General features: G+C 38.6%; 1 long non-coding RNA gene across 3 annotated transcripts in view; it reads right to left on the bottom strand.

The window, feature by feature from the left end:
* Nucleotides 1–16,584, bottom strand: part of LOC114023122 — a 146,838-nt gene extending 130,254 nt beyond the window's left edge. For all 3 annotated transcript variants that reach the window (XR_003566746.1, XR_003566745.1, XR_003566747.1), the window contains exon 1: nt 16,407–16,584. This is a non-coding gene — a long non-coding RNA (uncharacterized LOC114023122). The remainder of the gene's footprint in view (nt 1–16,406) is intronic.
* Nucleotides 16,585–25,875: the final 9,291 nt, after the last annotated feature.

The following is a 25,875-nucleotide window of genomic DNA, read 5'->3' as shown; positions in this document are numbered from 1 at the left end:
ATACAAGTCATTCCCCAATTGATAAATGGTCAAAGGATATGAACAGGCAGTTTTCAGATGAAGAAATTAAAGCTATTTATAGTTATATGAAAAAATGTTCAAAATCACTATTGATTAGAGAAATGCAAATCAAAATGACTTTGAGGTACCACATCATACCTATCAGATTGATTAACATGACAAAACAGGAAAATGACAAATGTTGGAGAAGATGTGGGAAAATTGGAACACTAATGCATTGTTGGTAGAGTTGTGAACCGATCCTACCATTTTGGAGAACAATTTGAAACTATGCCCAAAGGGCTATAAAAATGTGCATATACTTTGACCAGCAATAGTGCTTCTAGGTCTGTATCCCAAAGAGGTAATATAAAAATGGGAAAAGGACCCACATTTACAAAAATATTTATAGCAGTTCTTTCTGTGATGGCAAAGAATTGGAAATTGAGAGGATCCCATTGATTGCGGAATGGCTGAACAAGTTGTGGTATATGAATGTAATGGAATACTATTGTGCTATAAGAAATGATGAGCAAGCAGACTTCAGAAAAACCTGGAAAGACTTGTATGGACTGATGCTGAGTGAAGGGAGTAGAACCAGGAGAACATTGTACACAGTAACAGTTACATTGTTCAATGACTAACTTTTATAGACTTGACTCTTCTCAGTGATGCAAGAATCTAAGACATCTCCAAAAGTTTCGTGATAGAAAACGCTATCCACATCCAGAGAAAGAACTATGGAGTTTGAATGCAGATCGAAGCATACTATTTATTCATTTTTTTTTTCTTTCTGTTTTGTTTTGTTTCTTCTTTCTTATGGTTCCTCCTATTGGTTCCAATTCTTCTTTACATCATGACTAATGTGAAAATATAATTAATAGGAATGTATATGTAGTGCTTATATCAGATTGTATGCCGTCTTAGGGAGAGAGGTGAGGGAAGGAGGAGAAAATTTAAAACTCAAAAGCTTATGGAAGTGATTGCTGAAAACTAAAAATAAATTAATTGAAAAATTAAAAAAAACTATTCCCTTATAAAACTGAATAAAGTCTTTCCCATTTCTTTACTTTATCAGTATCTGCGGGCAGCTAGTTGGCACAGTTGATAGAGCACCATCCCTAGAGTCAGGAGGACCTGAGTTCAAATCTAGCCTCAGACACTTGACACTTACTAGCTGTGTGACCCTGGGTAAGTCACTTAGCCCCATTGCCTAAAAAAAAAAAATACTACTTTATCAGTATTTGTCATTTTCATTTTTGTTACATTAACATACCACAAATTGTTCCCCTATTCCCCGATTGCTTGACAGACAGGTTTTTTGCCAGTATCTTGATGTTATAAACAGATTTGTTGATCAGTCTTTGCAGTTGTGTCTGACTCTGTGACCCCATTTGGGGTTTTCTTGGAAAAGATACTGGAGTGGTTTGCCATTTCCTTCTCTAGCTCATTTTACAGATGAGGCAATTGAGGCAAACAGGGTTAAGTGACTTGCTCAGGGTCACACAACTTGGAAGTGCCTGAGGCCAAATTTGAATTAAAGAAGAGGAATCTTCCTGACTCCAGGCTCAGCACTCTAACAATTGCGACATCTAACTGCCCCATGACAATGTCAAAAGGCACAAGCAGTTCTATAATTGAAAGTGTATTAGCATATTGCTTTTCAAAAAGACAAAACCAATTTGTAACCCCAAGAGCAAAATGATAGCTTACCCATAGTTCCATCAAATTCTCTATTATTCTTTTACCTCCATTGCTGACAATTTGAAGGACAAGAAGTACCATTCCAAATCTCGAAATTTGTGCCTCTTCAAGAGAAGTGGATAGTGATGGAAAGAGTGCTGAATTTGGAGTCAAAGGATCTGAGTTCAAATCCTGACTCTGCTTATTACTTTGGGCAAGTCACTGTACCTCTGGACTTCAGTTTCGTTAATCATAAAATGACATAGGGGCAGCTAGGTGGTGCAGTGAGTAGAGCGCTGGCCTTAAAGTCAGAAGGACCTCAGTTCAAATCTGGCTTCTGACCAAACACTTGATACTTACTAGCTGTGGGACCGTGGGCAAGTCACTTAATCCCAATTGCCTAAAAATTTTTTAAAAATTGCTAATCATAAAATGACATAGTTGTACTAGATAGTCTTTGACAGTCCCCTTCTCCAAATCTATGAATTATTAGAAGAGCTTACTAACTTTCTAAGTAATAATTCTCATTTTCTATTTCCTCCAGTTGACTGACCATTCATAATCTCTAGCAAGTCATTCCCTGGGAGTTACAAATTAGCTTCATTTCATTGCAGAGTCAAGTGTGCAGAAAAAGGAGAATAATCCAGCATAACATAAAGAAAACCAACCTTTATCAAATCAAGAAAACTAAAGAAAACCAAAACGTTAGATTTCTGATTGATACAATAACAAATCACAATTCAAAACAACAAAGATGAAGTATACCATCCACCTCCTGGCAGCAAGGTGATGGATTCAAAATGCAACAAATATGTGTAGCCAAGCAAAACAAATTCATTTACTGTCCATTTCCAGAAATGTGTAGAGTTGGGGTATCTCTAAATTTGCACATCTCATGTTTCTTTTGAGCTACTGCAATTCTGTTTTGCTCATAAAGCTCATAGAGTACCGAGGTCCTGTGCCACACAACTGATTTCACAGTTCTTCAGAAAGACCTTGAGAGCGTTCTTGCATTGCCTTCTCTGACTTCCATATGACAGCTTGCTTTGAGTAAGTTGTCTACCAAAGTCTTTAAGGTAAACATACGTTTGGCATTCGAAAAAACATGACCAGCTCAGTAGTCAACAAAACTATGTTACTATTTAAGAAATTTTAAAAGGTGAACAATGGAATAGATTAGGTAAACAAGACCCAGAAACAACAGAACCTAATAGCATAGAGTCTGAGTAAACCCAAAGACAATTACAGAAGAAAGATTCACTGCTCTACAAAAAACCACTTGGAAAACTAGAAAGCAGTCTAACAGAAATTAAGTTTAGATCAACATCTCACACAAATGTTACAATAACTTCCAAATGGATACATGACCAAGATATAAAATGTCATATCATAAATTAAAGAAAATACTTTTCATAACCATGACTAGGGTACTTTGCATACATATATACGTTCTCAGGATATTGATGAGCAAAAGCAAAAATACCTTGATTTCAATCATGAAACATTACATAATCTAGTGCATAAAAAAAAAAAACCCCAGCTAACATCTGAACAGTCAACAGCACAAGATAAATAAGGCTTTGCCTCGGAGCACTAGCATTCATGGGGACAATCTATGTAGCTAAGTCTCACCTCATAATCCCCAGCAGTCTGTGGCATCTGAACCACTACCAATAAGTTTCCTTCACTGTACTGTCCCCTTCCTGGGGTCTTCCTTCATCTTCAACTCACTGGGAAGTGAACTACCATTGACATTCTTCTGGTATAAATGCATCTGTGTTCATAGTGCTCTGTCCCACTTCAAATTGTGCTCTGTGCTGACACAAACTCCCAGAGGAAATAATTTTTAGTTCCTGGCCCTGGCTCACATGCAGCAATCCTTCTATGTGTCTCAGTGATAACAAGCAAGTCTACATATACATGCTTGCGTTTAGTAATTAGAATGTTCATTAAAATTGTTTTGCTCTCAATAACATAACCTGTTCTAAAGTTAAAGAGCTATCATTAATAGAATGGGAATCAGTCTCAAGATTTTGCATTATGTAATTCCAGATCTAAAGAGCTAGAAAGATTAATAAACTCAGCTAAGGGTCATTTATTAATACTCTACCCATCCAGCTGATATGGATACAGTTTCCTAAAAGCTAAAAAGAAAATTAATTAAGGGTTGTTTTTCCGGTACCTAGTGATGCCCCTCCTGAGCTTGAGGGCATCCTAGAGTCTCTTCCCCTTATCTTGATGTTGGACAAATAAAGACACCCACTGTGCAATTTCTTAGGAAAGAGACACAGGAAGGATTCTAGCACCTCTCTCACTCCTGCTGGTTCGATTTTGATCCAATCAGACAAGAAGACAGGAATGGAGTCATAATAAGGGGTTAAATAAGCTTACTTCATTCTAGTCTAGTCTTCTCAAAGGGAGTTTGGTGAAAATGGGAGCACCAGCTCCTATAGCATTCCCTAACAACCCTTCTCACAGGGGCCAGCATGAAAGGGGAGGGGTGCAAGTACCCCTCATCTCGATGGGGTCAGTCAAGACCAGCACAACTCGTGTTCTCCCCTAAGTCTCTTCACCGCTCAATGGGGGCCAGTTGAGGCAAACACACAGATTCCCCCTCCCAAGCGTTGACGAGGGCTGATCAAAGCATTCACAGCTTTCAGCCTGCGCATTCAACCCATGGGAGTCCTCAGTCACTGAGCAGTGCCCACTGGCTTTATAGGGCAACAGACAAAGAAGGCATATTGCCAGCAATTTTACATCATTTCATCCCTATATCTACCACAACTGCGCAGTAGAAACTGTTTTGAACCATCATCGTGAGAACTCCTATCTAACACTTGGGGAGTAGAGATTGTTATAACTATGGATCTTGCGAGGAAAACTCTAAGAAAGAATAACAAAAAATCCACTTTACACACACTAAAATTCACCTTACACCTGAGACAAGATAAAATTTCCCCCCATCTAAGCCCATAAAAATTCCTTGTCTCCCTCATCCTGAGTCATAAAATTTCCTCTGTCTTCCTCATCCTGAGTCATGACAATTCCCCCTTATCTTCTGAGATAAAACAGACCCCTGTCCCTCTGTCAGTTGGTAGTCCTCCTTCCAGTGCTAGCCCCCTGTTTTTGCATCAATAAAACTCCCAATGGTTACAGAGGAGGTCTAAGTGAATTCTTTCACACCTGAACCAGCTCTCCCAACTCCAATCTCAACATTTGTGGTGCCAAAACCCAGGAGTCCAAATGTTAATTGGACTCCACTGATCTCCTAGCCACTGAGATAATAGGTAAGTGACCTCTTCTTTGTTATCTTCCCCAGACCTTTTCTGCTCCTACTGTCCCCCTGGCTCAGAGACCCCTGGAGTGCCTAAACACTGCCAGTGGTACCTGAAGCTCCACTGACCTCTGGGTGGTCAGTCAGACTGTTGACCCCAGTATAAAGAGACACCCTTGCACTGGGTCAGTCACATTTTTTTTTCCTTCTCCTGCGTCTTGGGATGCTGAGACAAGTTAGAGGCTGCTAGGAGACTGCTGGGATGGGAAATTTGGGGAAGGAGATCTTGAGGAAAAGAGCCTAGTATTCCATTGTAACACAACCTGACCTCAATGTAATGGTTTGTGAAGGGAATTTCTAAACAAGACAAGTGTAGTAAGAAATTTGATCTCAAAAACATAAGAAAAGGCAATTTGCCATGCTTGAGCAGACTTTTATTCCCCTGCACCCTGGTTTACCCTGGGTTGTTCCTTGCCCCCCCCCCCCCGTGGGACATGGGGGAGGCAGGTAGGTAGGCCTTCACACCTCATTTTCTTTGGGGGTCCCTGTGCCCTAGTTTCAGGGCCTCCACACCTTGTGGGCCTTTGGGCCTGGTTTTCTTTGGGGGTCCCTGCATTTCCAGGTCTCTGTGACATGCAGCTTGAAATTCCCAGCTTGAAATTCCCAGGAGGATGAGAATGGAGAGGTGGAATGTTTAAGTTTTATCTGGTAAGTCTCAAAGGTAAAAGAGACAAGGAACTATAGCTCCTCTCCAGCCAAGACTGGAAGGTATGGAAGCCTCCTCTCTCTCCCCCTTTCCCTTTCTCACCCTGAGTTGGGTGGCTCTCCAAGCACCTAGGAAGGCCTGACCTCTCAGGTCACATTAGGTCGGACAGCTATGAGGATGTCTCACACTTAGCCTGACCTCTCAGGCTCTGGGTCCAGCGGTTCAAGGCCATGGACCTGGGCACACCTTCCACAGCAAAGAGGATGGACTCCCTATCCAGAAGCTTATGCCCAATTTTGTCAATCCTCTCAAATCTCTGGGCAAGAGGGAATTGGGAAAACTGCAAGTACTCCCTTCCCTCTACACTCCCAGACACCTGGGAACTCCAGCTCAAGGAAGTAAAAGGTTATTTGGAGCTGGGAATTGTCACCATGTGTCTTCAAAAAAAAAATAATGTGTGCATTTATGGATAATAATCTTTTCCTTTAAAGTGCTGAGAGTATTGGACCTTAGAAATTAAAATGTTACCATTAGCGATTATTTATCCAGATCTGATTTGCTCATCCAACTAAATTAAGGTCAGCTGAATGGTAATTAACTGGTTCTGTTTCAAACTTTAATATATGATAATTGCTTGTGGTATGGTTTTAGTTCTAAATTATCTGATACTGTGTAATTTGATTAACATTTGTATCAACTGGGTTTTTAGAAAAGCAATTTCATAATCTCAATTGTTAGATTAAGAATTGTGCTGTCAGATCATGAGGTTGTTAACTAAGACAAGGATTTTCGTAACTACCTAGTCATAAATTCTTATCAGCTCTGGGCAGAGTCTTCTATAGTGGAATGCCTACTGAGTAAATTTTTGAAGGCCTGGTGAACTTTGTTATTGTGATAAGGCTAATTTAACTGAGTGTGTTCTTGCCTTACAAAAAACTGAACTTCTCAAGGTAAAAGCCAAGTGTTCCACTGTAACACAGCCTGACCTCAGTGTAATCTAGAAAAATGATTTGTGAAGGGGATTTCTAAACAAGACAAGCTTAGTAAGAAATTTGGTCTCCAAAACTTAAAGGAATTTGTGATTATTGAGATTTTGGGTTTTATGGCCCTTTGGGGATTTGTGATACTTAGGACATTTTACACCAACTTGGATTTGATAAATTCCAATCTTTAAGGTTTCCAACTAATTTACTTTATGAAAGTTTAGTGATTATTACTTTTAACAGGCTAAATTGTAAGCTTTTTTTTTAAAAAAAGGAAATGCTTTTTACAAAGAAATGTTTTGCAAAATCTTTTTGTGTGATTTTTTGGAAGGCCTACTAAATTTCGATTTGCAAGCTAATTTGTTGCAATAATAATTTGATACTGATAACAATTATGTCCAAATCTAGTGTGAATTTTCCAAGTTTCTTTCCTAGGTTTGTTGTGTTCTTGGAGCAGCCTTAAATGGGTCATTTCAGAGAAAGAGAGTCAATGGTTCTTGCTTTAGGTACCATAAGAAAGGGCACTACTCTCTTGCATGTAGGTCTGAAAGGTTCAGTGCCCCACTCTAAGTTTTTAAGGGGTGGATGTAGAAGTCAAAAAGATAGTGAAAAAAAATGAAAAAACTAACACATTTTAGCAGCTTCTGGAAGTTTTGAGATTGATCATTAGGGAGTTTTGAAATAACCTCTTTACAATCTTGTCACTCTCTTCCTCCACTCCCTCCCCCTGAGTCAAGAGGGTTTCTCAGTTCCAGGATTCCCAACAGCCCCAGGGTTTTGTTTTTTTTTTGTTAACCCACTACATCCCAGATCAGATTAGAAGAAAGTTTCACCCTTCCACTCCCACATTCCCCAACCTGGTGAAAGGAAGGTAGGGGCGGGACAGCAACTACAGGCTGCAAGTATCTTCCTGCACTCAGCCATGGGGAGAGAGTGAAAGGGAATGGGTCTAGGTAAAGAAGCCAGCCAGTCAGCCTCCGCAGTTGGTAAGCCTGCCCATTCTTCTATCGACAATTTTTATATGATCTGGAAACCCAATTGTTGTCATCTGAAGTTTATTGTTTTGTGTTACAGCTAAAACAATTTGGTTATCATTTATGAGAACTGTATTGTTTTAATGCTAAAATCTAAAGTTAGTAATTGATTACTTAACTCTAAGGAGCTTGTTTGGGTTATGGAGTTCCTCAACAAGGAACTTGACTTGCTGAGACTTTGCAAGTGTATAGAAATAATCTCTAGTGATTGGCTTTTGTAGGAGGACAAATTTAAATTTGAGATGTGAGTCCTGGTAAATTTTTGATTAGTGAAACTTACCATATGAAGTAAAAACTCATGGGGCCATAATGAATTGTGTTTTGAGTTGTCTGATGGATCATAAAAATCCATCAATAATCAATAGTCAATAATCTACCATCTGACAGAAATGCCACAAGCTACTCAGAGAGAATGTGATTGTTACAGGTAGAGGTCCACATCTGAAAAAGCTGAGAGGACAGACTTAGCCTCAGCTTAGGATGGGATCCTCCTGGCTCAATTTCCCCATTGTGTTCCTTTGAAAAAGAATGTTTCCCACCTGACTATTTCTGAGTGTCACTATGAGGTGGAATTCATACTGCATGGTTGCAAAACTATGAGGTTTTATCTAATCTTTAATGTCCTTGATTTTCCTTTTCATGGCAAATTTCTGTAATCAAACCAAGTGGTCAGTAAAAGATGTGAGCACACTGCAAGTATGTGAAATCTTGTTGTTTTCAATCTGAATGTGGTCATCCCATATCCCAAACAGTTGGGTAAATTAGTACTCCTGCTTAGTCATGTGAAAGACTAAATCCCTGGAACTATACCCAAAGGGCTATAAAAACAGCAAGAGCACTTCTAGGTCTATATCCCAAAGAAATCATAAAAACAGGAAAAGCATCCACATGTACAAAAATATTTATAGCAGCTTTTTGTGGTGGCCAAGAATTGGAAAGTGAAGGGTTGCCCATCAATTGGGGAATGGCTGAACAAGCTATGGTATAAGAATGTAATGGAATACTATTGTGCTGAAAGAAATGATGAGCAGGCAGATTTCAGAAAAACCTGAAAAGACTTATATGAATTGATGCTGAGCAAAGTGAGCAGAGTCAGGAGAACATTGTACCCAGTAACAGCCACTCTGTGTGAAGACTCACTTTGATAGACTTAGATCTTCTCAGCAATGCCAAGGATCTAAGACAACTCCAAAAGACTCAGGATGGAAAAAGCTATCCACATCTAGAGAAAGAACTATAGAATCTGAATGCAGATGGAAGCATACTATTTGCTCTCCTTTTCTTTTGTTTGTTTTTTTCTCATCATTTCTCACATTGGTTCCAATTCTTCTATACATCATGACTAATGTGAAAATATGCCTTTTTTTTTTGACGAGGCAATTGGAGTTAAGTGACTTGCCTACAGTCACACAGCTAGTAAGTGTTATGTGTCTGACGCTGGATTTGAACTCAGGTCCTCCTGACTCCAGGGCAGGTGCTTTATCCACTGCGACATCTAGCTGCCCCAAAAATATGCTTAATATGAATGTATAAGGAGAGCCTATATTTCATTACATGCCATCTTGGGCAGGGGGGAGGACAGGGAGAGGGAGAAAATATAAAACTCAAAATCTTATGGAAATGAATGTTGAAAACTAAAAATTAATAAATTGTTCAAAAAAAGTGAAATCCCTGGAATAGAACATTCTTTCTGAAAGATATGAAATAATTAGACAAACAAAGGGAAAAAAGTTTGTGAAACGAAGGTAGAGACACAATGCTGAATCATCCCACAGACAAAGGCTGGGATACATCTGAGCTACTCTATTCTAGTGCGTGTATTTAAGATGTGAGTTATTCAACTTCAGATTATATTCCTTTCTCTTTCTTAAACAACTTAGTAAATGAGTATTTTGCCTAGACATCTGCCTGTTATTATATATATATACATATCTGTATGGAATAAGGTCCTTAAATGTTTCAAAATGATGTAAGAATAATTCGGTAGGGGTTCTGATTCCTGGCTCCTGAGATCATCCTTAGCAAGGGTTAAGCCTTGCTTAACAAGGCTGTGGACTGGTGGGCCCTAGGTGTCCCGATCTATGAGATGGCAGCAGGCTACTCCCCCTTCTTCGCTGACCAGCCCATCCAGATATAGGAAAAGATGGTCTCTGGGAAGGTTCCATTCCCTTCTCACTTCAGCTCCAACTTAAAGGACCTGCTTTGGAATCTGCTCCAAGAGGACTTCACCAAGTGCTATGGGAGCCTCAACAATGGTGTCAACAACATCAAGAACCACAAATGGTTCTCCACCACTGACTGGATTGCCATCTTCTACAGGAAGTTGGAACCTCCCTTTAGGCCAAAGTGCAAAGGCCCAGGTGATTATGAGGAGGAGGAGTAGTTCTGGATCTCCATCAAGGAGAAGTGTGTCAAGGAGTTTGCTGAGTTCTAATGGTCCTGGTGGTTTTCTTTGGGGGAGTGGGGATGGGAGGGGTGGATTGAACAATCTGAGGGCCCCAGAGTTCCTTGCATTTTAATTTTTCCCTAGGGAGATCTGAAAGTAGAGATGTTTGCAGGGTGGGGATGGTCCCACCCTCCTTCCCTCCCATCCCTAAACCCCACTGGCTTTTTTCCTCACTGTCTCACTCCAGCTGGTAGACCCCATGGCTGGGTTCCCTGCTCTTTGCCTAACTCCTTGCAAGTTTTATATCACTTTTCCAGCCCAAACAGACCTGAACCTTCCCCCTTTAACACCACCAAAGATCATTTCTTTTCACCCCAGCACCCCACCCAGAGTGGGATAGTAGTACCTAGAGCCAGGCCCTTGTTTCTGTAGCTTCTTATGGATCCCCCTGGTGCTGGGAACTTGGGGCAGGGGAGCCAGGGATCCTAAGTTGGAAAACCTCCCGTTCCCCAGACTAGCACAGTTACTTATTATTTGTCCCTTTCCTGGCCTCTTTCTGGAATTTCAGAACCTTAACTAGGGGTAAAAGGACAGACAAACCAGTTCCCTACAAGGATAAACCCTTCCTGGGAAGATGTTTTAGTAAAATTTTTGTGGCTCCTTTATATTTAAAATTTTTTTTAAAATATTATTTGTTATATTCGCCTTCTGTCCTAACTCCTTCCCACTTTCCTAGCTGTCTCAAATACATTTTAATATGTTTGGACCTGCGTAGGTCAAAAGCTATGGAGTTTTTAACCTCTGGGATCTCAGCTGATGGTTTTCAGCTGGGTCTGGGACTTGGGGGATAGGCATTTTTTGCTGCTGATCTCAACCAGGGAGTTTGTGGGAACAATTGTGAGACACCCTTGAGGGGTATCCTGCCAAATTTTAAAGAGCTCTGGCCTCTTTCAGCACTCCCCCCACTCCCAGTGGTCTCTTTTCCTCATGTTCATCTCTCTTTACCCCATCTTCCCTGCTCCCCAGTTTTTTTCACTTGGGGTATTAGGACACCAGAAAAAAAAAAAAAACATTTCCCAACCCACCCAGGTAGCCTGGCTTGTGATCCTGTCAAAGAGGCCTCCCTGGCACCTCCTTCATTTTAGCCATTCTTATCTATAGATTTTTAATGCACAGCCACTAACTTCCCATTCTATCTGGGAGTGTCACTCCCTATAAGCAAGTTGAAGGATGTAGCCCACCCTGGGAGGGGAAAAGGGGAGGACTGGGAGAAAGGAAACAGGAAATGCCACAGCTTCAAGGTAGAGAGCTTTCTTTTGCCATGGGAATGCCAATTTTTATTCACCTGATAGCCTCACTACTATCCCTCATCCCTAGAAGCACGCTCCATCTGGCTTGTCTGACAGCTACTCATTGACCCCTTGGGAGACATCTGAATTATCATAATTCCCCATCCCCCCAGGAAGTAGCAGAGGTAGAACAGCCCACTTCTCTCCACCCCTTTTCTCTTTTTTGGCCCTCTCTCAATTTTCCCCCATAACTGAAGGGGTTCATGGGGCTGAGGTACAGTGGGTTTGGGGGTAGGGGGTAGTACCTGGGAGTTTCAGCCTGTGTGATTCAAAGAAATTTGTTCCACTGAAATGACTTCTTCTTTAACAGTGCACTTTGTTGTAAACACATTTGAAAACTATTACCAATAAAGTTTTGTTTAAAAAAAAAAGAATAATTGAGGGGCCTAGCTATTATTCTATCAATTACTGAAACTAAATCAGAAATGTCTTCAGTTTAGGGGAAAGAATTTCAGTGCAATCAATTTTCTTAGAGGGAGATAATTTATAGAATATTTTTGCATTAATGGAAAAGTCAATTCCATTTAAAGTGTACTACTATTGTGGAAAAAGATACCTGTTTATTCTGTGTGTCCTGTGGTACAAACATGTTTTATATAAGCAATCTATTGATATGCACTGTTTTGGAATTAATCACATATCCTCCCACTTCTTTCATTTTATAACTATTGAACTCAAAGGTGAAAAGCTTCTACCTGCAAAAGTGTTACTTATATTTACATGTATAAAGTTGGATCCTCAACAGCATCTGGTCCTCCTAAAAGAATTGGAATCAGAGTGGAAACTTTTGAGGAAATAAAAAGATCAAATAATCCTGCATGTCAAAAGCAAATAATAGCTTCACGGGGCTCTTGGTTTCTTTCTTTGTTTTCCTCTATTCTGACATCCCTTTTAATGCTCCTTCTATTTGGGCCCTGCATATTGAAACTTTTTTTGTCAGATTTGTGTCCCTAGTCCACCTAGTCCTGATTCCCACCCTGTGCCTAGGGTTAGGCCTGCTTCCCCAGGACTGGGAGTCAAATGCTTTAATTCAAATAGGGAACTCTGTGGGGCAGGGCAGAGTACATGATTGCTGGGTGTGTCACCATCATTCCCAGGCTTTGGGCTTGCTCCCCTTAGCTCTCCCACTATTTCCTGAAAGCCCTGTATGGAACTTATCCTTTGAGTGTTAGAACTCTGCAAAGTATCAAAGGATACTACAGGCAGCCTCTTGGCTGCAAGACATTCACTCCAGCCTGATATCTCCCCCTACCTCCTCCTGGAGTTTATGGTTTCTTCCCTTCTTTCCCCCGTTCTGACCCCATTATTAATCATTTTACTTGCTCTTATATTTGGTCCATGCTTGTTTAACCTCCTGGTCCACTTTGTGTCTTCTCCCCTGCAGAAATTCTACTTTCAACTCTTAGGATATCAACCCTTGCCCTTGGTGTCCCTGAATGTTTGCCTCTCTCCACCCTGGACTCAGCTGGCACCACATTCTGTACCCCCACACTGACCACCCCTCCTCAACCTATTCTGGGCCCTTGAAATGGACTCTTTGCCCCTGTTTAGCAGGAAGCAGCTATTGAAAACAATGACCTTTGCCCCTTTTCCCAAAAGATTTCTTCTGCCTAGTGGTTGAGTGGGGAAATGATATGGATACAAACAGTTCCCTAAAAGCTTTAAAAAAAAAAAAAAAGGTTGTTTTTCCAGTACCTTGTGAGGTTCCTTCTGAGCTTGAGGGCATCCTAGAGTCTCTTCCCCTTATCTTGAGATACCATAAAACTCGCCCCCCCTATCCTGGACCATTAGAAATTCCTTATTCTCTCACCCTGTCTTCCTTATCCTGGGTGGCCTATCCTGTCATCCCTCTTCCTCATCCTGTGTCATGACAATTCCCCCTTATCTTCTAAGATAAAACAGGCCCCTATCCCTCTGTAAGTTGCGAGTCCTCCTTCCAGGGCTAGTCCACTGCTTTTGCATCAATAAAGCTCCCAATGGTTACAGAGAAGGTCTCAGTGAATTCTTTCATCCCTCAACCAGCTCTCCCAACTCTAAACCTCAACATAGCCAAAAATGAACTATGGACCACTTACTATACTCCTACTTATCAATTTCATGCCTGACTAGCTAGGCTTAGAGATAGACCTATAAAACTAGTCCCTGGGGCAGCTAGGTAGTGCAGTGGATGGAGCCCCGACCCTTGAGTCAGAGGGTACTGAGTTCAAATCCAGTCTCAGACAAGACACTTGACACTTACTAGCTGTATGTCCCTAGGTAAGTCACTTAACCCCAACTGCCTTGCCAAAAAAAAAAACAACAAAAACAAAAACAAAAACAAAACTACTCCCTAGATTGAGAAAATGAAATGGCTATGTGATCAGATTTATGAGTTTTTGCTGCATTTAAAACACCATTTTAAAAAAAAGAAATCAGATACCTGAAGCCTTGGATTTTGCATGTTTAGTGAAAATGTTGCCTACTTCACTTCAACAGAACAATGATTTTGTCTGTGTGTGAACTTTTTCTGTTGATGCAGATAGCAATCCCTTTACTTAGTAGATGGTTTTCACGAATGGCTTTGGCCCAAATATTCATCATCAGGTGACAGACTTCTTTAAACTTAACCAAGCTATTCCTTGGATGATAGCCCATACTGGGGTCTATACCTTTCACCTTTCCAGCTTGGCAGTGTGAATCAATAAATAAGTATTAAGCATCTACTATGTGCTAAACATTGTGCAAAGCTCTAGGATACAAAGACAAAAATAATGAAAGTCCCTGCCCTCAAGGAGGTTACATTTAACAGGAAGATATAAAATGAACACAAGTAACAAATAAATACAGTACATACAAATAGACAGGGTTACAAAGAGATAGTAATTTGGGGGCAAAGGCTATAGCAGATAATGGAATCAGGAAAGGCTTCATGTAGAATGTTGTCTTTCAACGGAGTTTTAAAAGAAACTTCTAAGAGGTGAAAGAAAGGAGGGAATACATTATGGGCATAGAGCAGGGCTTCTTAAATTTTTTCCCCTGCCAACCCCTTTTCACCTTTCTACAACATGAGTAGCGCAAAGTGTACATGCTTTGTGTTCGTAACCAAGGCCGCAGGGAAGTCGCCCAATGCAACACAGGCAAGTGCTGTCAGAAATACCTCGGACTCATTACATTTTTTATTTTGAATTAATTTTTGGTCGTTGCATGTTTAGAGACCTTTCACTGCTGCCAAATTTATGGGGTTGCATCCCATAGTGAAGACAAGTGGTGCCAAGGCATGGAGATTCTCAGAATGTGGCAGCTAGGTGGTTAAGTAGATAGAGTGCTTGACTTGGAGTCAGTAGGTCCTGAGTTGGAATCTGGCCTGGGTCACTTCCTAGCTATGTGAACTTAGACAAGTCATACAACCCCTCTAAACCTCAATTTCCTCAATTATAAAATGAGGATAATAATAGAACTTACTTCACAGGATTCTTGTGATGATCAAATGAGATGACCTCAGTAAAGTGCTTTGTAAACTTTAAAGTACTATATAAATGCGAGCTACTATTATTATTATTGAGTAGGGATTGTTTCATTCTTCATATTTGTAATTTCAGTGCCTGCTTAATAAGTGTCTGTTGATTAACTGGAGATGGACTAATATGTATGAGGAATGACAAGAGAGTGAGTTTGGCTGAATTTTATCTGTCTCTAGCAAGATAACTGCTATTTTGGATATTCTCGCAGGGCAATGGAGAAATAACAGCACCCTGAGATGTTAAAAGACCAAACAGCAGCTCAGAATTGACTGTCAATACAATATGGGGAGGCCCAGTCAAACGACAGAGCGAGAGGTAGTATTTTTGCCTTAGCTCCCCCACGACAACCTAAGAAGAGTGTGCCAGACTGAATTCTGATCAGAAAAGCCAACAAAAAGTCACTGTAAGACATTTTTCCAGTCCAGGGCAGATTAGGAAGACAGAAAGAGAGGTTTGTAGACACTAAGGCATCGGCTGGCCAAGAGCACAGCAAATGAAAAGAATAGCACCAGTATATGATGGCACTTGGAGCTACCCAGAGCGCAGGGGTGGTAAGGGAACTAAATAGCTGGACCCCTGTACTAGTACTAGGAGGAAACAAGTGCCATTTAGCAGCTCTGTTGCTCATTACCCAGTACCAGATAGCAGTTGCAGAGTGAAAAGGAGTAGTCACAATCATGAGGGAGCAGGGTCCATAAGTGTAAAAGAATCAGAGCACAGGAGAGGAGGGCAGTGACCACAGACCTCTTCCTGGATCATACCACATGGGAAACACCCAAAACCTACAGAGCCCCCAGATCATGATGTGAAAACAGCAGTGGTTCAGTCTTGTCAGACTCTTTGTGACCCCAAGGACCATAACACATCAATACTGTCAATGAAACTTTCTTGGCAAGATGATACTGGCGTGGTTTGCCATTTCCTTCTCCAACGGATTAAGACAAACAGAGATTAAGTTAACTTGCCCAAGGTCACAGAGCTAGTAAGTGTCTAAGGCCAATTTTGAACTCAGGTCCTCCTGACTCTAGGCCCAGAGTTCTATCCACTGAGCCACCTAACTGCCTCCAGAAGGACAAAAAAGACAGAGGCTCAGGCCAATCATTCCCACTAGAGGTGAGCAGAGCCCAACTGTAACATAAAACCCAAAGTCAAGAAATAAGACTGGGAAAAATGAGCAAACAACAAAAAAAAAGAACTTGACCATGTTGAAAGGAATGCTCAAGACAAACTCGAAGAAAACAATGACTTGGAAACATCTACAACTATAACAGTAAGGTGTTATGAGCTGCACAGCACTTATAATTTGTTTCACAGGTTTGGATCTGTACCCACAAAGATACGTTCACACTTTTCCTAACTTGTAAATGATTTAATAATGATAATAATCATAAATACACATCCATATAAAGATGATTACATATGATTATACAATCTTAGAAGCAAAGACTATTGACAGAAAGATAGGGAGATAAAGAAGAAGAAATACATCACCAATCCGAGGAAGCACCAATTCCTGAACATCTGGCTGGGGAAGTCCTGCATCACAGCCGTCAGGGTCTCGGTTGGGAAAGTCCCTACGGTAGAGTGTCCTCTCCGAGGGAGACTCCCAAAGTCACTTTCCCAAGAAAGACCCTTTTTATCATCCTTACACAAAGAAAGCAGGGAGCCAAGGAACAGGTGATTGATCTTAAGGACCTGAGAGTTTTGGCCGAAACTCTCCAACCTCAAGAACAATCTTTGTTATGTCAAAAATGTCTCAGGTCAATACCCAGGAACTGGCCAACTCCCTGGATGTTTACCTCAAGAACTGTTTTTTAAGGAACAGTTCCCCAAGGTGGGTCTGAGTTGAAACAAGTCCCAGAACAATATGTTAGGGAAGTTCCTTGTCCCTTGGCTTGGGCTGTGGATAGGGAACAACCAAAAGCTCAAAGAGAAATGCAGATTGGGTACATGTCCAATTAAAAGAGATAATCAAAGAAACTACATTTTACCCAAAGATACTATTGAAAATAAATTAATATCAATATTGAACATATTTGTACCAAATGGCATAGCATCCACATTCTTGAAGGAAAAGTTAAACGAGTTACAGAAAGAAATAACAGTAAAACTGTAATAGTGGTGAATCCTCAATTTATCCCCATCAGACGTTAAGTAAATCTAACCATAAAGTTACAAGCAATTCTGCAAAATATTTAAAAATCAATTAATTCCAATACTACATTAAAAGATTTGAAAAAACAGGCAAAGAATCCTACACTGAATTCCTTCCATGAACAAATATTGTATTAATACCTAAATCAGGAAGACCTAAAACAGAAAAAGGAAACTATAGACCAATTTCCCTAATGGATATTGGTGCAAAAATTACAAACAAAATACTAGCAAGTACAATACAACAATACATCACAAAAATCACATGCTATAATCAAGCTGGGTTTATATCGGTAATACAGGACTGATTCAATATTAGAAAAACTGTAAGTATAACTGACCACACCAATAACGAAAACAACAAAAAACACATAATTATTTCATTAGATGCAGAAAAAGCTTTTGACAAAACACAACACCTGAAGTTCTTCAGAAATATCTTGAGAGTGTCCTTCTATTGCTTCTTCTGACCACCATGTGAGTGCCTGCCTTGAGTTCTTCATAAAATAGTTTTCTAGGTAAACATACATTTGTCATTCAAACAATGTGGCCAGACCATTGGAGTTGTGGTTATACTGGCTTAGCCTACTCATGAGCAATTAATACTTTTCCAGTTGTTCAGATCTGACTTAATTTGTGTGGAAAGTGTTTTGTAATTGTGTTCATATAGTTCCTGGTTTTTCCAAGAATTTTATATTGTCTGCAGTTATTTTTAATGAAATTTCTCTATCTCTTCCGACTGGACTTTGTTGGCAATATATAGAAATTCCGATGCTTTATATGGGTTTATTTTATATCCTGCAACTTTGCTGAGTTGTTAATTACTTCAACTAGTTTTCAGTTGATTCTCTAGGATTTCTAAGTATCCCATCATATCATCTGCAAAGAGTGATAATTCTACTTCCTGACTGCTTATTCTAATTCCTTCAGCTGCTTTTTTTTGTCTTATTGCTATAGCTAGCAGTTCTAGGACAATATTGAATAATAGAGGCAATAATAGGCATCCTTGCTTCACCCCCGATTTTGTTGGTGAAAGAAATTATTATTAATAACCAATTATGGGAGAGATCCAGGTTTTTTCCCTATTCTATTTCCTTGTTCGAAGTCCAGCCTCTGAAGGACATTACTGACCTCTGCCAGAAATTTACCCCACCTAGACCATCTTATCTAGCTGAATTGATAGATTCCAGTCCATTGTGTTTCACTCAGACATGTCTGGGAAAATGTGAATTTTCTCTTTTGTCAGACAGATGATATGGATCTAGATAATTCTTTGACCCAAACTGAATGATCAAAACCACATACCACAGACCCTAATTAGAATAGGTCCACCTCTCATTATAATAGTCATTCTCTTATTAATTGTTAACCAATCAGAGTTGATTTCCACCCTCAGAAACACCAAGGGCATATCAGCTTTGAATGGGTCCCATGAGGGGTATCTGGTCTAAGAGAGATGGCCAAATGATCATCCTTTAATTAATAATATGCTAGCAATGTCTCTTGAACTTTTTATATATCACATTGGGAAGGCTTCTAGCTTTTCCCCATTACAGAAAATGCTTGCTGATAGTTTTAGATATTACTTATCATTTAAAGGAAAACTCCATTTATTCCTATGCTTTCTAGTATTTCTAATAGGAATGAGTGTTGTATTTGTCAGAAGCTTTTTCTGCATCTATTGAAATAATCATATGGTTTTTGTTTTTTGTGTTATGGATATGATCAATTATGCTGATAGTTTTCCTAATATTGAATAAGCCCTGCATTCCTGGTATAAAACCCATCTGGTTATAGCATGTGATCTTTGTAATAGATTGCTGCAATCTCCTTGCTAGTATTTTATTTAAAATTTTTGCATCAATATTCATTAGGAAAATTGGCATACAGTTTTCTATTTTTGCTCTGTGTTAGGTATCAGTGCCATATTTGTGTCATGAAAAGAATTTGGTAGGACTCCTTTGTCTGCTTTTCCAAATAGTTTATATAGTATTAGAATTGATTGTTCTTTAAATGTTTGGTAGAATTCACTTGTAAATCCATCTGGTCCTTTGAATTTTTTCTTCTATTTTCTCTTCTGTTAATCCGGCAATTTATTTTTTTTGCAAATATTTATCCATTTCACTTAGATTGCTTTATTTATTAGCATATCATTTTGCAAAATAGTTCCTAATAGTTGCTTTAATTTCATCTTCATTAGCGGTAAAAACATCCTTTTCATTTTTTATACTATTATTTGGTCTTCTTTTTTTTAATCAAACTAACCAATGGTTTATCTATTTTATTAGTTTTGTCATAAAATCAGCTCCTAGTTTTATTTATCAGTTCAACGGCATTCTTACTTTCAATTTTATTAATCTTTCCTTTGATTTTCAGGATTTCCAATTTGGTGTTTAATCTGGGAATTATTTTTTGCCTTTTTTTTTGGTGAGGCAATTGGCGTTAAGTGACTTGCCCGGGGTCACACAGCTAGTAAGTGTCAAGTGTCTGAGGCCAGATTTGAGCTCAGGTCCTTAATTGGGGATTTTAAATTTGTTCTTCTCTAGTTTTCTTTTTCTTTTTTTTTTTAGTTACATGCCAATTCACTGATCTGCTTTTTCTTCTTTATTGATGTAAGCATTTAGAGATATAAAATTTCCCCTAAGTACTGCTTTGGCTACATTCTGTAAATTGTGTTATGTTGCCTCATTGTTATCATTCTCTTTAATGAAATTATTTATTGTTTCTTAGATTTGATCTTTGTACTCAAGATGCAAACAAAAATACTCTTTTTCACTATATATATAATATACATATAAAAATACTTTTCCACTATATATGTATATACATATACATATGTATATACACATATATACACACACATATACATATGTGTGTATGTATGTGTATAGTGAAAATGCCAACTTGCATTAGTAGAGGGAATTTCCTCATTTGGGAGTTCCCTATATCATTGATAGATCTAGTTCTTATCCTCTATTGTCCTTTACATAACACTTTAAATTTGTTTTTTAAATTAAATTTTTTCATTTATAAAGCATTTATTTTTTTTCTCTCTCCCTGTCTTCCCACTCCCTCCACACCACCCTTGCCCTCTAGGAAAAAAGATAAACAAAATCCTTATAACAAATATCCATGGTAAAACAAAACAAAATTCCATATTGGCTACATATATATTGGTCTTACATATTATACGGTCCAAGCACCTTAGTTTACAGGTGAGGAAACTGAAGCCCAGAAAAGTGAAGGGACTCACGAGGATAATACAGTATGACCAGATGGGATTTATACCAGGAATGCGGCTGGTTCAATATCAGGAAAACTATGAGCATGATTGACCACATCAATAACAAAATTAACAGAAATCATATGCTTATCTCAATAGATGCAGAAAAAGGTTTTGACAAAATACAGCACCCATTCCTATTAAGAGCATAGAAATAAATGGAATTTTCCTTAAAATGATAAATAGTATCTATCTAAAAACATCAGCAAGCATTATATGTAATGGAGATAAGCTAGAAGCATTTCCAATAAGATCAGGGGTGAAATAAGGATGCCCATTATCACCACTGTTATTCAATATTGTACTATAAACATCAGCTTTACCAATAAGAGAAAAAGAAATTTAAGGAATTAGAATAGGCAATGAAGAAATAAAGCTATCACAGATGATATGTTGGTATAGTTAGAGAATCCTAAAGCTATTGAAATAATTAATAACTTTAGCAAAGTTGCAGGATATAAAATAAACCCACATAAATCATTGGCATTTCTATATATTACTAACAAAGCCCAGCAGCAAGAGAGAGAAAGAGAAATTCCATTTAAAGTTAACTGTAGACAACATAAAATATTTGGGAATCTACCTACCAAGAGAAACCCAGGAACTATAAGAACACTACAAAACACTTTTCACACAATTATAAAGTTAGATTTAAATAATTGGAAAAATATCAGTTGCTCATGAGTAGGCTGAGCTAATATAATAAAAATGACAATTCTACCTAAATTAATTTACTTATATAGTGCCATATCAATCAAACTACCAAAAATTATTTTATAGAGCTAGAAAAAATAATAACAAAATTCATCTGGAAGAACAAAAGGTCCAGAATATCAAGGGAATTAATGAAAAGAAATGCAAGGGGAGGTGACCTAGCCCTACCAGATCTTAAATTGTATTATAAAGCAGCAATCATCAAACTACTTGGTACTGGCTAAGAAAAAGAGCGGTGGATCAGTGGAATAGGTTAGGTACACAAGACACAGTAGTCAATGACTATAGCAATTACTGTTTGAAAAACCCAAAGACTCCAGCTTCTGGGATAAGAAATCACTATTCCACAAAAACTGTTGGAAAAACTGTAAAAGAATATGGCAGAAACTAGGCATAGACCAATATCTTACATCCTATACCAAGATAAAGTCAAAATGGGTATATGATTTAGATACAAAGGCTGATTCTATAAGCAAACCAGGAGAGCAAGGAATAGTTTGCCTGTCAGATTTATGAAGAATGGAAGAATTTATGACTAAACAAGAGATACAGAACATTATAAACTGCAAAATGGACAATTTAGATTACATTAAATTGAAAAGTTTTTGCACAAAGCCAATGCAACCAAGATTAGGAGGGAAGCAGAAAACTGGGAAAGAATTTTTACAGCCAGTATCTCTGAATAAAGACCTCATTTCTAAATTATATAGAGAACCAAGTCATATTTATAAGAATTCAAGTCATTCCCCAACTGAAAGATGGTCAAAGGACATGAGAGGCAGTTTTCAGATGAAGAAATTAAAGCTATCTGTAGTCACATGAAAAAATGCTCTCAATCACTATTGATAAGAGAAATGCAAATCAAAATAACTCTGAGGTACCACATCACACCTATCAGACTGGCTAATATGACAAAACAGGAAAATTATAAATGTTGGAGAAGATGTGGGAAAATTGGAACACTAATGCATTGTTGGTGGAGTTGTGAACTGATCCAGCCATTTTGGAGAGCAATTTGGAACTATGCCCAAAGGGCTATCAAAATGTGCATACCCTTTGACCCAGCAATACCACTATTAGGTCTGTATCCCAAAGAGATCCTAAAAATGGGAAAAGGACCCACATGTACAAAAATATTTATAGCAGCTCTTCTTGTGGTAGCCAAAAATTAGAAATTGAGGGGATGTCCATCAAATGAAGAATAGCTGAACAAGTAGTGATATATGGATGTAATGGAATACTATTGTTCCATAAGAAATGATAAGCAGGTAGACTTCAGAAAAACCTGGAAAGACATACATGAACTGATGCTGAGTGAAGTGAGCAGAACCAGGAGAACATTGTACACAGTAATAGCAACATTGTACAATGATCCACTTTGATAGACTTACCTCTTCTTAGCAATGCAAGAACCTAAGACAACTCCAAAAGTCTCATGATGGAAAATGTTATCCACATCCAGGGAAAGAACTATGGAGTCTGAATGTAGATCGAAAAATACTATTTGCTCTTATTTTTTTTGTTTTGTTTCTTCTTTCTCATGGTTCCTCCCATTGGTTCTAATTCTTCTTTAAAACATGACTAATGTGAAAATGTTTAATATGAATGTACAGGTAGAGCCTATATCAGATTGCATGCCGTCTTGGGGTGGAGGGAGTTGAGGGAGGGGGACAAAACTTGGAACTCAAAATCTTATAGAAGTGAATGTTGAAAGCTAAAAACAAACAAATAAAATTTAAACAAACAAAAAAAGAAAATATTGACTGAGATTAAGCTTCTAAATAATTCAAAAATGCAATTTTTATATACTTATTTGAATTAAGTTCATAATTTTTTACCAACAGACAATAATATCTATAATTAACTAAGGATATGCCCATCTAAGCGGAAAAAAACAAAACAAAACCTTCTTCCCCAAGTGATACAATATAAACTCCAAACAATTGAATGTCTATTGCGTGCAGGTCCATTACTAGGACCATAAATAACTATGATTTATGAAAGAAAAAAAAGAAAAGAAAAATAAAGCAATCTACCCACAAGGTCACATAACTGCTAAATTGCAGACAGAATCCAAGTCAAGGTTTTTCTGATTCAAGTTCTGTGCTCTTTCACCTCAGATTGTCCCTGTCTCTCACCACTACCCCTACAAGAACAAATTAACACTAGGAACCACATTAGGATGGGTACCTTATTTCCCTGTTATATTCCACAATATATTAATCTTAATAGGTTACTTCCCTATATGTATCCAAAATGTGACAGAGATCTTCCTAGATTAACTGGATCAGCTGACTTTATTGTAAATTCTCCAAAAGAGAACTATCAGCAAAAACAAACACTGAGGATTTTACGTCCAGCAAGTATGGAGAGCAAATTTTGCAGTTACCTGCATTGAATATGCAATGCTTATAGCTTTGCCTTGGCAGCTGGCCCATAAAGGTAAGACCTGTGGAACAATTTTCCGCCATCCAGGTTAGTGGAAAAATGTAAATTCCTTAAAGAAAAAAAGCAGAATAACAGTTTCAACAAAAAAAAAAAAAGGAAAAAGGATTTTAAGATGCAAAATAATTTTGGCCTGTGTCAGGGAACTTGAATGCCCTGAATGAAGAGAAAGCTGCTGCTTGTCTTCCAGAGAATGAATACGTGGATCTATAAGTGCAATTATGTAATAAACCAGATTTTGGAGATCAAAGGTAAGTAAGATGTGTAATGGTGGTTGTGCAATGCCTGGGCAATCCCTGCTGAGACATAATCAAGCAACTATTTATGGAGTACAATATGAAAAAGATCTATTGTTTTTCTAAATTACGTTTCTAAGGTGTGACACAGAAATTCATAAACCTTGTCCAACTGGAACAATTGCTTCCTACGTCTGGTAATTTGCACGAGGAAAAACAAGACAAATAATGTTGCCAGCAACAAAGCTAAAGATTGCAAAGTCTTAGGCATGATTAAAGATCTTAAGGACACAGGAGCTATTTTTTATTGCTGTTGCCCAGATTTAAAAAGAAAGCAATAGAATAAAGGAAATGTATTCTTCAAACTCCAGGCCAGGCAGTTTGATATGGCAAAATTCCAGACTGCAAAAGTCAAGGAATGGTATGTAAACACCTAGAAAAGTAAATGCTGGTCGCAAGCAAGGGCAGGTTGTGCCAAACTAAGCATACTTTTTTTTATAGACTTACTGGATTCGAAGTAGATTAGTAGAATGCTGTAAACATAGTTTAACTATCATGTTTAGCAAGGCATCTAGCAAGGCATCTAACAAAGCCTCTGATGCTGTTCTTATAGAAACTACATGGTTAGACAAAAGATAATTAATTAGCTGGTCAAATAGACCCAAAGAGTAGTGATGATTCATTGTCAATTAAGAAGGTCTCCAAACTACCTTATTCTCTTTTAGGGTCTGATCATCCTTCTAGTCACCAAAGTTCCCAACCTTGGTGTCATCTTTGACTTTCCATCATCCTCACCTAAATCCAATTAGTTGCCAAAGCTTGTAGATTCTAATATCACATTACTCATATCCAACCTCCTCTTCTTAACTTAGCCACCACCCTATTGCAAGTCCTCAACACTGCTCACCAATTATAACATCCTAAAAGTTCTCCTAGCCTTCAAGTTCTTCCCAAATCAATCCATCCTTCACAGAAAGACCAAAATAATCTTTACATGGGAGTAGTTCGTATGAGAAATGCTAGAAAACAGGACAGGGAGAGATTGGTTTATTGGTTTACACAAATATGTAAACAAGATGAGGGGGAAATTGGTTTTCACAGACTCTATAGAAGCAGTAGATATTGCATTGCAAATACAAATGTTAAATGGGACGTGCAGGAATGTTGGGAAAAGTTGGGGGTTAAAACCAAGTGATCCAATATAACCACTTGTCTTGCTCCTGTACGGGTGTGTGATTCCAATGAGGGAACACACCCAATTCTCTCAAGAATTGTTAATAAAGGTATCTCTTCTCTCACTCCCCAACCATGATTTCTTTATGACCCAGCTAACTCTTGTTCCCGGAATTCACTGAGCCCAGTTTGGGGCTGAATTCTGAATTGCCTCTGGGGTTTTTATAACATTCTCACCATGTAAAAATCCTTCAGTGGCTTTTTACCCTCCTTTCAAGGCCCTTTACAATCTACCTACAAGCTAACTTTCCAGCTTTTTTTTTTTTTTTTAATTTTGCTCCCTCTACAATCCAGCGAAATTGAACTACCAGCTCTTCCTTGACATGGTCATGCCAGCTCCTCCCTTGCATATTCCTGCTGGTTGCACCTCATACCTGGAATGAACTTTGTTCTCATCCTTGCCTCTTAGAATTGGACTTCCTTCAAAGCTCAACTCAAACACCACTTCCTATACTCTTCCCTCATGCCACTCTAAATTATTATGCATGCTTGCTCCCACTTGAAATTTTCTTAGAGCACTTTGTCTAAATCCCTTTTGCATTTATCACTTCCTACCTATCTTGTTTTAATGTCAGGTACTTTAAATTTGATCTATTATTAGTTTCTCCATCACTTTCTCAAGTGTAGACAATCAACACAATAAATAAGGCCCCTATCTGTAGTGTTTGCCCACTTCTGAGGTGAAAATGCTCACAGTGAAAATTCAACAATTGGGCTCCAAGTCGGTTGGAACCGACCTATAACAGTAATAAAGGCTCTTTGAGGGCAGGGGCTGGGATGTCTTTCGTCTTAGTACCCTCAGCAACTAGCAATCACACAAACAGCATTTGCTAAGTATCTATTACGTACCAGGCGTGGTAAATCGCTGAAGATACAAAGAAAGGCAACCTCTGCC

This window comes from Vombatus ursinus, unplaced genomic scaffold (assembly GCF_900497805.2).
Source record: "Vombatus ursinus unplaced genomic scaffold, bare-nosed wombat genome assembly UNPS02014816.1, whole genome shotgun sequence".
NCBI classification, from domain to species: Eukaryota; Metazoa; Chordata; class Mammalia; order Diprotodontia; family Vombatidae; genus Vombatus; species Vombatus ursinus.
This window is presented reverse-complemented; position numbering and strand designations above follow the sequence as displayed.